This window comes from Corapipo altera, unplaced genomic scaffold, assembly GCF_003945725.1.
Source record: "Corapipo altera isolate COAL_440 unplaced genomic scaffold, ASM394572v1 48b, whole genome shotgun sequence".
In the NCBI taxonomy this organism is placed as follows: domain Eukaryota; kingdom Metazoa; phylum Chordata; class Aves; order Passeriformes; family Pipridae; genus Corapipo; species Corapipo altera.
The window spans coordinates 11,854,982-11,869,521 of NW_020884884.1; positions in this window are offsets into that span (position 1 = coordinate 11,854,982).

The window sequence follows — 14,540 nt, forward strand, 5'->3', positions numbered from 1 at the left end:
TGTACTCCCAACTTTGATCTCTGAATCAAGGGAAACACAGCAGATTTGCACAACACAATCACTTGCAAATTACCTCCCAGGGCATCAGTGGAGATTGAATCCTAGAGTAGAGAAAGGTGGATTTGCCAAGTCTCCGAGAATTTGAATATGTTTTCTTGTTAACACATTAGTCACAAACTCCTTTTGCCATTGTTGGGTCAGCAGTTGAACACAGTGATATTTCAGTTACCCAAAGGGAGGGGAATCTGGCAGAGAGGACAGAAGATGCAGTTAGTTTTCCTGCTACAGTCTACAGCATCCTAAGGGTAGCTATCTCATGGAGAAAAGAGAACACAGTGTGATGGCCCATGCTCAGCACTGCAGTATGTTAGTGACAGAGGATATACATTTACAGTTTGTATTTAATGCAGCATTTATGTAGAAATATCAAGATTTATTTATCCAGAGTATCACAAAAACCTAGAAAACTGTCCTCTGTCTTTTTTGGTTAATGACCATGTTATTGTGTCATTTTTTTTTTTTTGTGGTCCCATAGTACTGAATCCAGTCTATTAATACCTATCTGAAAAGCTGGACCTGGTGCATGAATCAAGAACAGTCACTCTTAATAGAGGGGACTCTCTAATCAAACCTTGTTCATGTTTTTTTTCAATTCTGCATTATGTTCACATTCTTATTAGAACAGAGAGAGCCTAAAAGCTATCTAGGCCACCTAACAACAAATAATAAGATTTAGAAAAACATCTAGATTATGAATCTGATTGCTTTTCAAATCTCCAAATCCAGGAGGTGACCCATGAAGTATTTATCTAACACTTAACACATCTCATTGTCATGTGTATCTGTCTCCTGGTCTCATTTATCACGTCCTCAATGCTACATGAATAGGAGACTTAAAACCCTGTCTTGCATTCTTAGTCTTTGACCACTGTTAGCATTCCTGTTCTATTGGAGCAAGGGATTTTTTTCCCTCCAAGACAGAGATCATAAACACACTTAAAATTTTTTGGATAGATAACCTTACATTGAACAATCCATGTCCAAAATCAGAAACCACCCTGATTTCAGGTTCAAATTTTCTCTCTTTGAGCATGATCACCCCATGATCTTTAAGCACTGACAGACGACATGCAAAACCAAGTGTTGAATCATGTGTAGAGAAGAAAAAAAAAAAGAAAAAGAGTGACTACTTTAATTACTCCAAACAGGTATTGACCTTGAAATTCTTAGTATATTTTAATTTTATGAGCCATTCACATACTGGATTGATGGGAACAGAATAAGTACCTGCTTTGAATCCACAACATTATTAGGGCTGATTTCTAGCTGAAAATGTTTCAGTAAAAGGTTATATGTTTCATTTAGATAAATAATGATAGAATCTTCAACTATTCTTGCTTGCATAAAAATTCTAAGGACTGTCACTATGTATGCTTCAGGGCAAAAATGGACCCAATGTCAGTGATTTTTATCATGATGCTGCTATATTTGTTGTCTTACATAGAGGTCCTATACTTACATTATTCTGACAGATTGTCAGCTTCCATTAAAAAAAAAAGTTTTTAGCCCTCCTGACCGTGTCAAAAAACTTGACTAAATTTGAAAACCAGAAGGTAATTCAAATGCCAAATTTATTATTTTAGCATGATAATATCTTATGATTGTGTTGGAATGAGCCTTGCTGACTGCCAACTATGGAACACTGAAACTAGAGATTTCAAGAGACCCATTAGAGCAGTCAGTCCTTCTCAGGGCCTGCTAGGGAAACCCCTCACCAGCTATTCCAAGGGTGTGTTTAATCCAATCCTTCAGGAGGAAAATAGCAAGTTAACCCATTGTTTCTCACTGTCAATTCAAGGTCACCTCTCAGATGAGCATCGCACATTGCACCTGCAGCTCCTTGCCTCGCTGGGGGCTCCAGCCTCTGTGCATGCTAAGCCACTAACTGGATAGCAGTCCTCCTCCACATCCTCCAGGTCACGGGATTTTAAGGTAAAGAATAAGGTTTAAGATTAACTAACCTCTTCCAGATGATTACAAATAATAAGATGAAGCAGGATTGTGAAAAGATGCTGTGGGCTCCTGCAAACAGGGGACACAGCAGGGGAGTCTCCTGCCCCTGCTGGGGTGTGAAGAGTGCCAGGCTGAGGGGGAGCAGGTGCTGACGCTGGCACTGGCAAGGGGATGGTCAGGCTTGTACTGCAAGTGGCCACATGCACAGCTCTCTGAGCCATCTGCTCTGAATTAGACTGGATTAAAAACACAGCATAAGCAAATCCCTTCTTGCTGTTTGTGGGACATAGATTTATCCCATGTGAAATATGGCTTAGAGGAAAGGACTGCCTCTCTCACCTGAAAGGCAGTGAACAATAGGAGCTTCTACAGCCATGTAAAATAAACACTTCCCCTAAATAAGAGATGGCACTTTGGCAGGCAGTCTTTGTTTTGATACTCCCAGCACAAAATAAAAAAAAAAAAAAAAGCAAGGGCAAGTACCAAAAGCACCATGCAAGATTTTCTGCAGGCAAGGAAAGACCCAGGAGGACAAAGCAGTCAGTACGAATAGCAGTAGATTCATAATCATTTTACAGAGAGGGAGGGAACAAAAGAGGAATGGACAAATCTGAGGCAGTATGTCCTTAAGCACCATTCCCATCACATCTCTAAAGAAGACAGATATCCATTTAATTCCTGGCTTTCCTAGGTGGCTGTCTTGGCATGGGAGCAACAAAATGAAAAAACAAGAGCTGCAGAGCAAGCCTATCGTCAAAGTTTCAGGAGCCTATACTTTTTATTGAGTTCACCATTATTTCGCTTTATTTCTGCACACATATTGCTCTGTGAGAGATTGTCCTGACCCCAGTTGTCATGACCCACCATGGCTGCCCAGCACTCAAGTTTGTGAGTTAGTAATTGTGCTTACTTACAATTTCTAAACCTATATAATGGCCCTTTGACTGGATTAAACTTTACTTGTTTCTTTTTTAAACAGCTGCTGGCTCTGCCTTAAAGATGCCCACTTTTCCTTGTGAATGAAGCATGCTGGAAAACAAAAGGGAACAATGAAGCAATACTAACAAAGGTGCTGATCTCTGTGTTTAGTTTAGAGAAACTAAAAAAATACAGTTCCAAATGAATTCAAGCCCTGTTCCTGTTTCCCTAAATAATATCCAGACTAGAACATGCTTGTTACTTGTACCCACAGTTCAAGTCTTCTAAAATGAAAGCTCTCCTTGCCTTTATAATATTTGGAAACAAAAAAGAGGGAATGGTGAACCCAGTGCCATGCAAGAGACTGAAGCAAGGTTGGAACTAATGCAAATAAAAAGAGAGAACAGAAATACTATAGATAAAGGCAGAGAGTAAAGATTCAGAAAATGTCATAAGAAGAAGGAAAAATGCTTTTTCTTTACAGATTCTGAGCAAAAATAGACCTTCATCAGAGAAGACACATCATTGTTATACCAGGAAGATGAAAGGATTTACACAGTTTCAAGGAAATTTTTGAGACACGATAGTGAACTCTTTTACAAGAGTGAAAATTAGAAGCAATTAGAACCAATGTAATTATCATTACATATTAAATTGACTAGGGCTGAAAAGGGTTTTTTTGACATTTTGTGTCAGAAATTACTGATTAATAAAATAAAAAATATTTATGTGAGTAAGTCATTCCTTAGGAGGTTTAGTTTACACAGTATTTCAGGAAAACATAGCAGAACTGTCAAAAGAGGACAATATACCTACATTTTACAAATAAAAGGCATAGTTTTCCATTGAAAATGGTTTTTTTTCTATTATGAAATGAACCAAAATACAATTCAACAATGAAAAATAAATTTAAGAATGATTTTCATTTGTGTTCCAGTTTGAAATAAATGCTTTTTTTCAGTATTAAATTTTCACAGAACAAGAAATCTACTTCCTATTAAGTATTAATAAAGACATCCATATGACTAATCAATCTTATTTGTTTCAGTGCCATCATCTTTGACATAAAAAACGTTATACTTCCAAAAGCTCTAATTTTATATGTCTCTTAAGACTGTATCAGCCATATGACAGCTCTTGACAAGCACTGTACTGTGGTATGTGGTTTGATTATGCTGCAAAACTTAATAGAAGCTATATATTTACCATATATTTTGGTTGGTCCACACATTGTTTGAACAGCTCTGTATATAATATAATTAAACTAGTAAAAGGTTCTGCAGGCAAATCCTTCAAGTATGATACTGAAGTTTTATGATTCTTTTGACGGGTATTGTCTTCTGCTTCACTTCTGAATGGGATCTAGTAGTAGTGGTACTACTCAGGTTTTCCTGCACATTACTGCAATATAATTCAGCTAACCATTTCAACAAAAACAATTTCATTGTTTTATAAAATTTGGAGAAAATGCTCTTGTCAGATCCCAGCTAAATTCTTAGAATAATCTTGGAAAAGATGATCAAAATATTCCTGGATTCTATTCACACTTGGCCTCTTTACTACAAAGTTTTTGAGAAAATTTGCCACATTTTACAGAAAGAAGTGAACGATTTGCCTTTTGTGATATTTTAATTGCCAAATGACACCAAGATCTATGTTAAGTGGCATAATAAGGTCAAATAAGATTACCTACAGAATACAGCAGACATCAGACCAGATTATGGAAATGTCAACCTAGCCTCACTGTGACCTCTGTGACAATTTTAACAGCAACTAAATAAGAGGTCTGTTATTATGAGCTAAATATAGCCCCCTTCACTGGTTTCACAGTAACCTCTACCCAACAGGTCAATTGACCTGGGTGAAGTCACTATATACTGGATTTTTGTGGCAAGATTTTGGTGGTGAGGGGGCTGCATGGCTGTCTTCTTGAGAAGGTGCCAGAAGCTTCCACCGTGTCTGACAGAGCCAATGCCAGTTGGTTCCAAGACAGACTCACTGCTGTCCAAGGCTAAGTTCATCAGTGACAGTGGTAGTGCCTGTGGGATAACATACTTAAGGGGAAAAAAGCCTGCACAATTGCAGACGGATCCTGTGGGAAGACCATGCTGGAGCAGGCTCCTGGCAGGACCCATGGAGAGAAGAGGCCATGCTGAAGCAGGTTTGCTGGCAGAATTTGTGACACTGTGAAGGACTCACTCTGAAGCAGCCTGGTCCTGAAGGACTGCACCCCACAGAAGAGACCCACGCTGGAGCAGTTCATGAAGATGTGCAGCCTGTAGGAAGGACTCACACTGGAGAAGTTTGTGGAAGACTGTCTCTCATGGGTGGGACACCATGCTGGAGCAAGGGAAGAGTGGGAGGAGTTCTCCCACTGAGGAGGAAGCAGAGGTGGAGATAACCTGTGATGAACTGACCACAGCCCCATTCCCTGTCCCCCTCTGCAACTGTAGGGGGAGGAGGTAGAGAAAAAAGTTCCTGGGAAGAAGAAGAGATGGGGGGAAGGTGTTTTACGATTTGGTTTTATTTTTCATTACCGTTCTCTGATGTGGTTGGTAACAAATTTTCCCCAAGTCAAGTCTGTTTTGCCTGTGGCAGTAACTGTTGACTGATCTCTCCCTGCCCTTATTTCAGCCCATGAGCCTTTCATTTTTATGAAAGTGGGCACTGCCCACAGCTTCAGTGGGCACCTGGCATCCAACCAGGGTCAATCCACCACACATCAGTGAGCAGCTCAATGAAGTTTGTTTACTGTGGTAAAAAAAATTCCACACATGCAAGTCTTTCTGGCTCATATATAGAAGGAAATTAAAGGGAAGATCAGTTTGTCTTTTCCATTTAGCTCTGTTTACCAATATTGGAAGTTTCTGTGGTATGCTGCTAATTCTGTTAACTGGCACTTCATAATTACATGCTCAGTCATCTGTTACTTAAGACAGATGATTGTCCTCAACAACTCTTAATAAAATTAAGACACACCCTTCTGGAGGTCTTACTTAATTACTAATCTCGTGACATCTCTGTAATCTTTTGGATTCACTCCTCCTGTGTGTTCCTCTGATCTGGCTGTTCCTGCCAATGCTAACTGCTATGTGGCAAAACAGTACCATTGTCACTACCAATTACCCTGGCAGGAGCTCAGCCAAAGGCTGTTGTGGACCTAATGAGGTGTACCCAATCAGGAGAAAAGTGCCGCTCCATTTCAACCCCCAGGGTGATAACCATATTGTAAGAGCGATCAATTCTTGGTTAGGTTAAGAAGTAGAAATCAACAAACATGCGTAATTGCTCTGGGTGATCTCCTGCACAGCCAAGGTGGGGAGGGAATTGGGTAGCCATGAGAAGCACAGGGAGATCCATGGACTGAGTCATGTAACGCGTTGTGCTGCAGGAATAGCAGCATCTGTCTTTACTGTTTATACTCACATTTGTAGCAAACAAGAAGGGACATTGCACTTGATTTTGCAGGAATGAAAAGTGATCAAAACCTCCCACTGATTTCAGGGAGACCAGAAGCAAGTGCTTTGCAAGGACAAAGTGCTTTAGATAAGGCTAGAGGAAGGAGCACCGTTTAAAAAAACAGACAATAAAGAGGAAAAGGAGCACTTAGACTGGGATTAATTTTACCTACTTTTAGCCATCTAAAACCTTAGTGCCTAGCATGTATTAGTCATTTAGACTCCCTCTGCAGAGGGAGGGATGCACTTCAAGAGGCTGATCAATCCTTTCTTCTCCACCAGCAATATATAGGGGTGTCTTTAACAGAATTAGGATGAAGTAGTCTTCCATAAACAGATCATATAAACCCTCTGGATGGCCACCAGCAACAAAGAGAGTGAAATCCTTTTGAACATGACTCAAAATCTGACTCTAGTTAACAAGCACAATATTCTTTCCATTGACTTTAACTGGTTATATATTAGTCCATAGTAGTGTTAATCCGTAGTATTAATACTCTTAGAGGACTCAGATGGACTATTTTGTGCAAAAAAATGTTTAAACCTGAAGGTACTGTGGAAATGCATGGAAGCAAGCAAGCAATGATGAGAGGAGAGTAAGAAACATCTTGCTTTTTGGCTCTACACTACGGCTTTATTCTTTCCTGGCAATCTACCTATTGGCACTTGATGCTGTGACTGTACAGGTTTGTCCAATCCTCCTCTCAAAATGAAATCCACTTTGTGTGGGGAGAAAACAACAAGAATGATACAGAATCCACATAAGAAATAGATAAATTCTTGTGTGCCTTGTGTGATTTTGGTCAAGTCTGGAAGAATCTGATAAAGATATGTTTGACTTGTTCCAAGTAAGCTAACCTTGCAATAAATCACATTTACTAAGTCAGCCTTTACTGAGTAGCACTGCATTTGAATAAGTGTTGCATGAAGGATATTGAGACAGGCTTAATGCAGAAAGTTTTATTAGTGGGGTCTGGAGATGAAGACAAATACTCCAAAGTTACTGAAGGCATTAAAAACAATGGGAATAGAAAGAGAGAGAGAGGGGCAAAAGATATATGAAAGCTTCTCCCTGTGACCAGCTGGGAGTCATTGCTAGGCAAGCATTCCCCTATCTCTCATAACAACAGTTATGATAGTGATGGTAGCCATCAACACCTTTGTCCCCCAGCACCTCATACCTTATATCAGGACATGTTCCAGATCCTATGAGATGTTCCCACTCATGATGCTCTTCATGCTGACTCTAGCATGCTTAGCTGGACACAGGCGCTGCACGCAGATTGGCACTAAGTTTTGTGCATGTGTTTCAGTGGATAATCCCAACCAGGCATATAGATGACCACTGCCTACTTTGCTATGCTCTGAGTTTTGTGTTTCCCTAACACAAATTGAAAGTCGTAAAGTGAGCTGTAGGAAGGCGGCAGGAAGGGCCATTCTCCATGGCAATTGCATCCTGTAACAACTGTAGATATGATTGGTGTATAGGCTTGTGGGTATAAGGCCATGAGGGAAACCATGAGAATAACAGAACAAAACAAGGGAAAAAACTGCCCTGGCAGCTCAGAAAAAGCTCTGCCACAGGAGCCCAGGTGAATAGTTACAGGGAACTTTGTGCAAAGGCAGATTGTATGGATAGGAAATGGAAAGTATTCAGCTTTGCAATGATTACAGCACCTAAGGCACTATACAAGAATAAAGTGTCCTTTGGCTGGAGATTTTTATATTGCAGAATTATTTTCCTTAAAGCTGGATCAAAAAAAGACAAAACCACACTGTACCAAAAACATTGTGTTCCAAAATTCTGAAAAATACTGCAATCTGGCTTTCAGGGCTTCCAAAAATCTAATGTTTATATTTTCAATTAAATTAAATTGACAAAAGTGTCATATTGTCTTTCCCTCAAAATTAAATTCTAAGTGTATTTTTCAACATTTTCTTTTTGTTTAAAGTAAAATTAAACCTGGAAAAATATTTGCAATTTTCATTTCCACACTTAAAAATCAAATCATGGAGCTGAAATCAGCTTTAATGAAACAACATTTTCTGTAGAGAGAATTGATATAATGTGTAAATATTAAAACATCTCTTTGAACCTTATTTTGCATAGCCTTTTGCCTTTCTCAGTTGCACATTTTTCACTTCATGCTTCCCTTTAACCACCTACATTAAACCTTCAGAGATGAACTTGCACCCTCACATATACACATCTAGGTTTTTACTACGCTATTCTTTTTCTTCTGGTAATGTCCTCCTTCTTTCATTCACTATCTTTTTGTCAAGTTCCTTCCCGTTCTTCATTGCACTGTCACCCTCTTCATCTCTTTTGCAACATGTCCAAGGGAAAACTTGGAATACGTATTTCAAAAAGGGCTATCTACATGTGTAATGGAGATAGGGATCTTTCAAAACCTTGTAGCTGCCATGGGAAATCTGAGCAGTTTGTCTACTCTGCCTGAGGACTACCCTACCAAATGCAACCTTTTGGCTCACAAGAGTAAACTTCTTCCTTCTCACTCAGTACAGAGCCAAGGTCACCAGATCCACTGTCTTTTTTTAGAAACTAAGTGGCAAAGGTGTGCTATTCTTCCCCTGAACATTTCAGATTTTCTCCCTAGAATATCCTAGTTAGAGGAGACAGAAGCAGCCATTGGTTAGCAGGTCAGAAAATCACAACTGAATCAAATAATTCTGACCTTAAATGAATAATTAAGTTCTTGTATACTTCACAGTGTGAGAAATTCCACTTTGTCCAGCCTAAATTCAATGGCACAAGTGAGTCCCTTGATGTTTCCATAGATTACATGGCATGTACACTTTGCCAGTTAAACTCTGTATACTGAGAGATGAAAGCCAACCCATACTTCAGACTCAAGATCACACATTTCCAGAACAACTTTTCTTCCATGTTTATTCATAAACATTCTAGCCTTTCAACTATGTATTCCCAATTTATTTTGCTGGGCTCTGCGTGTGAGGAGAAGATCTTAACTGTGTTTCTGCTGCTACAAGAAACATTCAGTCATCATCAGTCATGACTCAGCTTAACTGCCCAGAATTCATTGCGAAAACACAATGCAAATAAAAGTTGCCTCTCCGTTTATACAAGGAAAAATGCTTGCTTTTCAGTAATGCATTAAAAAAAAAAAAAAAAACCAAAAAAAAACCCCAAACCAACAAACATAACAAAACAATAGCAACAAAACCAAAACAAACAAAAAACCAAAAACCGAAACAAAAATCCAAACAAAAAACCACAAACAAACAAACAAACAAAAGGAGACCTAGAGATTTCCAATTAACAGGCTCTGTATTCCTCTGTGCTCAATGTTTAAAATAAATTGGTTGAGATTATAAACTGTGCACACAGTAATAACCTTGCTGTGGTGGGTTCACCTTGGCTGAATGCCAGGTCCCCACCCAACCGCTCTATCCCTCCCCTTCCCAGTCGGACAGGGGAGAGAGTAAGGTGGGAAAAGAAAACAACACAAATCGTGGCTTGCGATAAGGCAGTTTATATTTATGTAAAAAAAGAAAACAAAAGCGGTGTGCACGTGCACACAAAGCAGAAGCCAGCAGTTAATCTCTACTTCCCATCAGCATCGACAGTCGACCACTTCTCTGAGAAGGAGGGCTCCAGCGCACGTAACAGTTGTCAGCAGGCAGCCATCAGAGACAATGAGTGCCTCTGGTCCTGCTCCTTGCCTCAGCTTTTATGTCTGGGTTGACATCATATGGTCTGGAATATCCCCTTGGTCAGTGTGGGTCAGATGGCCTACTTGTGTCACCTCCCAGGATCTCGCCCTCAATTAAATGTTACAGTGCTGTGCTCAGTAGTAGCCAAAACATGGGTGTGTTGATCAACACTCCTCTAGCTACCAATGCAGAGCTACTATGGAGAAATAAATTCCAGCTCAGCCAGATCCACCATACTTGCTAAGCACAACTCTGTGCTTTATGAATCAACCATACCTGTCTGGAGTAAGAGGCAAAATAAAACTGTGCAGAAACCATCAAGACAGCAGGGGAATGATACCTGCAGGTATATGAGTACCAAATTAAGCAGAATTTATCTCTACACCCAGAATACAGCAACAGAGAGGCCCTATTCATCTCTAAGGTCATGTCTTATGCTGATAGCACATAGGTGTACTACATCCCAGAAAATGCAGTGCAAACCAGTACCTCTTAGTGGATGCTTGGCATGTTGCAGGGTCAGGTATCATGACTTAGGTCATAACCATGCTGAGGGCTCAGTATCAGTTTGTATGATGAGTCTCTTCCCCATGGCAGCAGCTTGCTCAGTAGTTCTCCTCACTCATCAGACATATTAGATGAATAGATTCTTCACCCCACGATCATCACCAGCTATGATGGCTCACCTACTTTTTTGTAAGGCAAAACCATGAAGATCAGCAAAGGCCAGCCATAGAAATAATCACTTTGACTAGAAGAGGTTAGAAATTTGCACCCAGTAACTCATCAGATAGCTGCAAGAGATGAAGGGAAGACAGAAAGGTTTTAATGTGGATGAAGGATATCTCCAGGTGATCTGGTCCAGCCAAAAGGGCAGATGTGATCTTGCCCACTTTACCTCTGAGCAGCAAGAGTATCCCATGAACCCTTTGCTCAGTCACTGTCACAATGCTACATGTGAACCTAAGCCTTCTGCTAGACATGCCGACTTTATCATTCCAAATGGCTAATGTAGCAAACATTTCTGCATGTTTATGCTTGCAGATTTTCCTATTCTACTGGATGTTCAGACAAGCTCACAAAAGAAGCTGTAAATGAATTAGCAGGCAAATTGCTCTGCACAGTGGAAGATTAGAAAGATAATGCAAGGAGAAAAATGCACATTAAAGCTATGTTTGCTATAAAGAAAGAATTGTCTTTTTCTTTTCATATCCTAAATGACTCTTAGGGGGTAAGGCAAACAGAAAAAAAAAAAAAAGAGGAGACAAGAAAACAAATCTCATAAGAAAAAGCAAAGTACATGCCTCTCCTCTGTAACATTCTACATCTTAAAATGAACATAAACTATCACCTCCTCCAGTAGATAACAAACTCCTAGAAATGAAAAAGTGCACACTACCCAAAGATGGTCACATGTATGATATCACAATAACCTGGGATTTATTTGCATCACAACAGTTGAGGAGCTGTTGGTTTTCATAAAACATTGACAGACCAGCCCCTCTATGTTCAGGAAATTTAGGGGCAACCAAAACTAGAAAAGACTCACAGGAACAAGAATATCTAAAACTGAAGAATTCCTTCATCATAAATAATGATTATGGTAATATAAAACTTTGCAATTTTAAGTGTTCTAATTGAGAAATTTCAGAAAGTTTTTGGAAGAATAATAAATGCTTAATTTTTCGATATACATGTGAAATAGTTAAATACTGGTTAGCCTTATTTTTTAGGTAGAGGAAACAAGTGTAATTGATTCACTGAGTCCTGCTAAGATTGAAACCTTCTCAGACCATAATTTATTCACAAGGTAATTTTTTGGTTCTTTCCATTTGTCAGCCTACTTAAACTATGAACATAATAAGAATAAATAGTAGAAAACACTTGAACACGTGCTTACTTCATTTTTTCTTAAGAAAAAAAAAACAAACCAACAAAACAACATAAATTACATCAGATTTCATTTAAAAAATCATTTTTTTTATTGTTCCAGTGTTCATTTCTGCAGAAAAGTGTTAAACTAAGTATCTTGGTATCTGCCCGAATAGAATATTTAGATTATCTAAATTATTACCTTAGCAAGGATTCTATCAGGCAGCCAAACGAGTGGTTTATATTCACAGTGCTTCATGCATATTACCTTGCATGGTGATGGTAAAGTTCTAAATTTTTATGTAGTCATTGTTCCACAAACATAAATGTTACTGTACAGTCACAACATTTCACGGCCCTGCACTTTTCACCTGCAGAGCATCAAAGGCATCAGAAGCTGTGCAAGTATTACTTTTATTTCACAGATGGGAAAACAGAGTACCCAGAGACACACAGCAGCTGAGAAGAGAACACAGCCCCGACAACTCACCATAATGACGCAAGTCTGGACTTATCCCACTTAATTTTCAGATTTAAATAGGAAAGCTAAGTGAAAACTGTCAATGAGGGAAGGGAAAGGAGACGGAGAAAGAGAGAGATACATCTGGAACACAGCTGAGGCCAGCTCCTCTAAAGATCAGATTTATCTCACTCATGGCATGTGCAAACTGGAACGCACTGAATGCCAGACAATATCTTGCTTTGGATCACACTGTTAACTAGATCAGTGATTAATATTTTCAGCACACTGAGAACACATGTGGTCACATCAGTGTATTTAAATCTAGCAACACTGGACATCTCTCCCACAAATAGCTAAAATCTACATACTTAATTTTAACTAACCCCGGTCACAGGTCCTAGGCTAAGGAATCAGTCTTTCCCTCAGTAGTCCTCTTCAGTGCACATCTCGATACATCTTTAAAGTAGGCCAGGATTTGCTGTGGACATTGCACCATGCCAAGTGCATTGACACCACTTCTTTGAGGTCTGCAAGCCACACAACACCTCAAATTTTTCATTTAAATATTAATACATGATTTATGTTAACATCTTTTTACTGAGTTTTATATTCTGAAAAAGGACTGAAGTTTCATCCACAGGTCCTCACAAACTATCAAGTAAATATACTCAACATCCAAGTGATATCTGTAAATTGAAGCAGCCAGTCACATACCCTTGCTACTCTGACAGGGATTCCTTTCATTGATTTGTCACTAATGAACATCATTTGAGTACTGAAGGAGCTGGCAGTGCAAGGTCACTCTCTATCATCTTTAAAGAGTTTTGGCAGGTGGAGGAGGTGTTTAATTCCTGGAAGAAAGGTAAATATTACAGATATCTGCCAAAAAGACAGGAAGGAATAAGTAGACAGTTTTTAGAGACAAAAGGAAACATCAGAGTTTATCTACTCTGATCTGCTAAAAAAACACACACAACACCATAAAAAAAAACAAAGCCAAAGAAGCCCCCCAAACACACAAATACATACACAAAAACACTTAAACCTGTCATAAGTTTCAATTCCATGGATCTTACATCTAGCCTCTCTGTTAGACAAACAAATCTGGTTAACCAGATCAAACCCCAGTCTCACCACTCGATTTAGCAGACTAATATCTTTTGAACTAAGCTGGTGGAAGTGTAATATTCCTTGCATTGAAAAGCTATGATAGAAATATTTCCTCCAAACAAGCAGTTCAATAGAAGTTTTTTAGACTTCTTTGCAGTTATCTTAGTTCACATCACAGGCATCTTACTCACAACCAAAGGCAACTGTCCACAGATACTTCCAAAAAACCCGAAACCAATGGTTGTCCTTGATTGTGGCACTGTAAATTTCAAGTCTGTTGATATTCTCAGGGCTGTTGCAAAGTAAATATCAGAAGGACTGAAAATAAGAGGTCTTTATATGACCAACATCTCTTAGTTTTTAAACATAGGACTAAGATGAAAGCAAAGTCAGACTAAAGTTATGAAAGCAAAATCAGATTTTGCTAGAGACAATAGTGGCACTAGTAAATTCATCATATATTTTACTAACACAGATCTCCTGTTGGGCATTTGCATTGTTTGTCTTCTTGCCACTTTTAATTCAAGGATAATCCTACCAGTCAAGCACTGCAATAATATGCTGACTAATGCTGTATATGGAGGCACAGAGTAACTTGAGTCCTGTGTGAGCCAGCATTATTTGCTTAGTCAACATCAGATGTTTTCATTAAAATCAATGTTGAAGTCATACTATGACACTGGCCATTAGCTATTGGTGGCTAAAAGACCTCAAACATTGCAGTGATAACTGCAATATCATTTCACAGACAGACCAAAATATATGAATTTATGTACCATTTGGGAAATCACTCCAGCCACCTCAGAGAACCTAATATAAAGCTCTGAGATCAGATGAAGACCCTGAAGATCATCTGAGTCAGTGAATTGTCAAAATCCTTGACCTTTTGATGTAGTTCCTATTCAGTACTGTCTAGAAATGGGAAGTGAAAAGAACAATTGTGATCATGTCAAAATCATGAAGGAGTAATGAGATTGATGCTAAAAAGAATTCCTACTCTCAGGAATGGT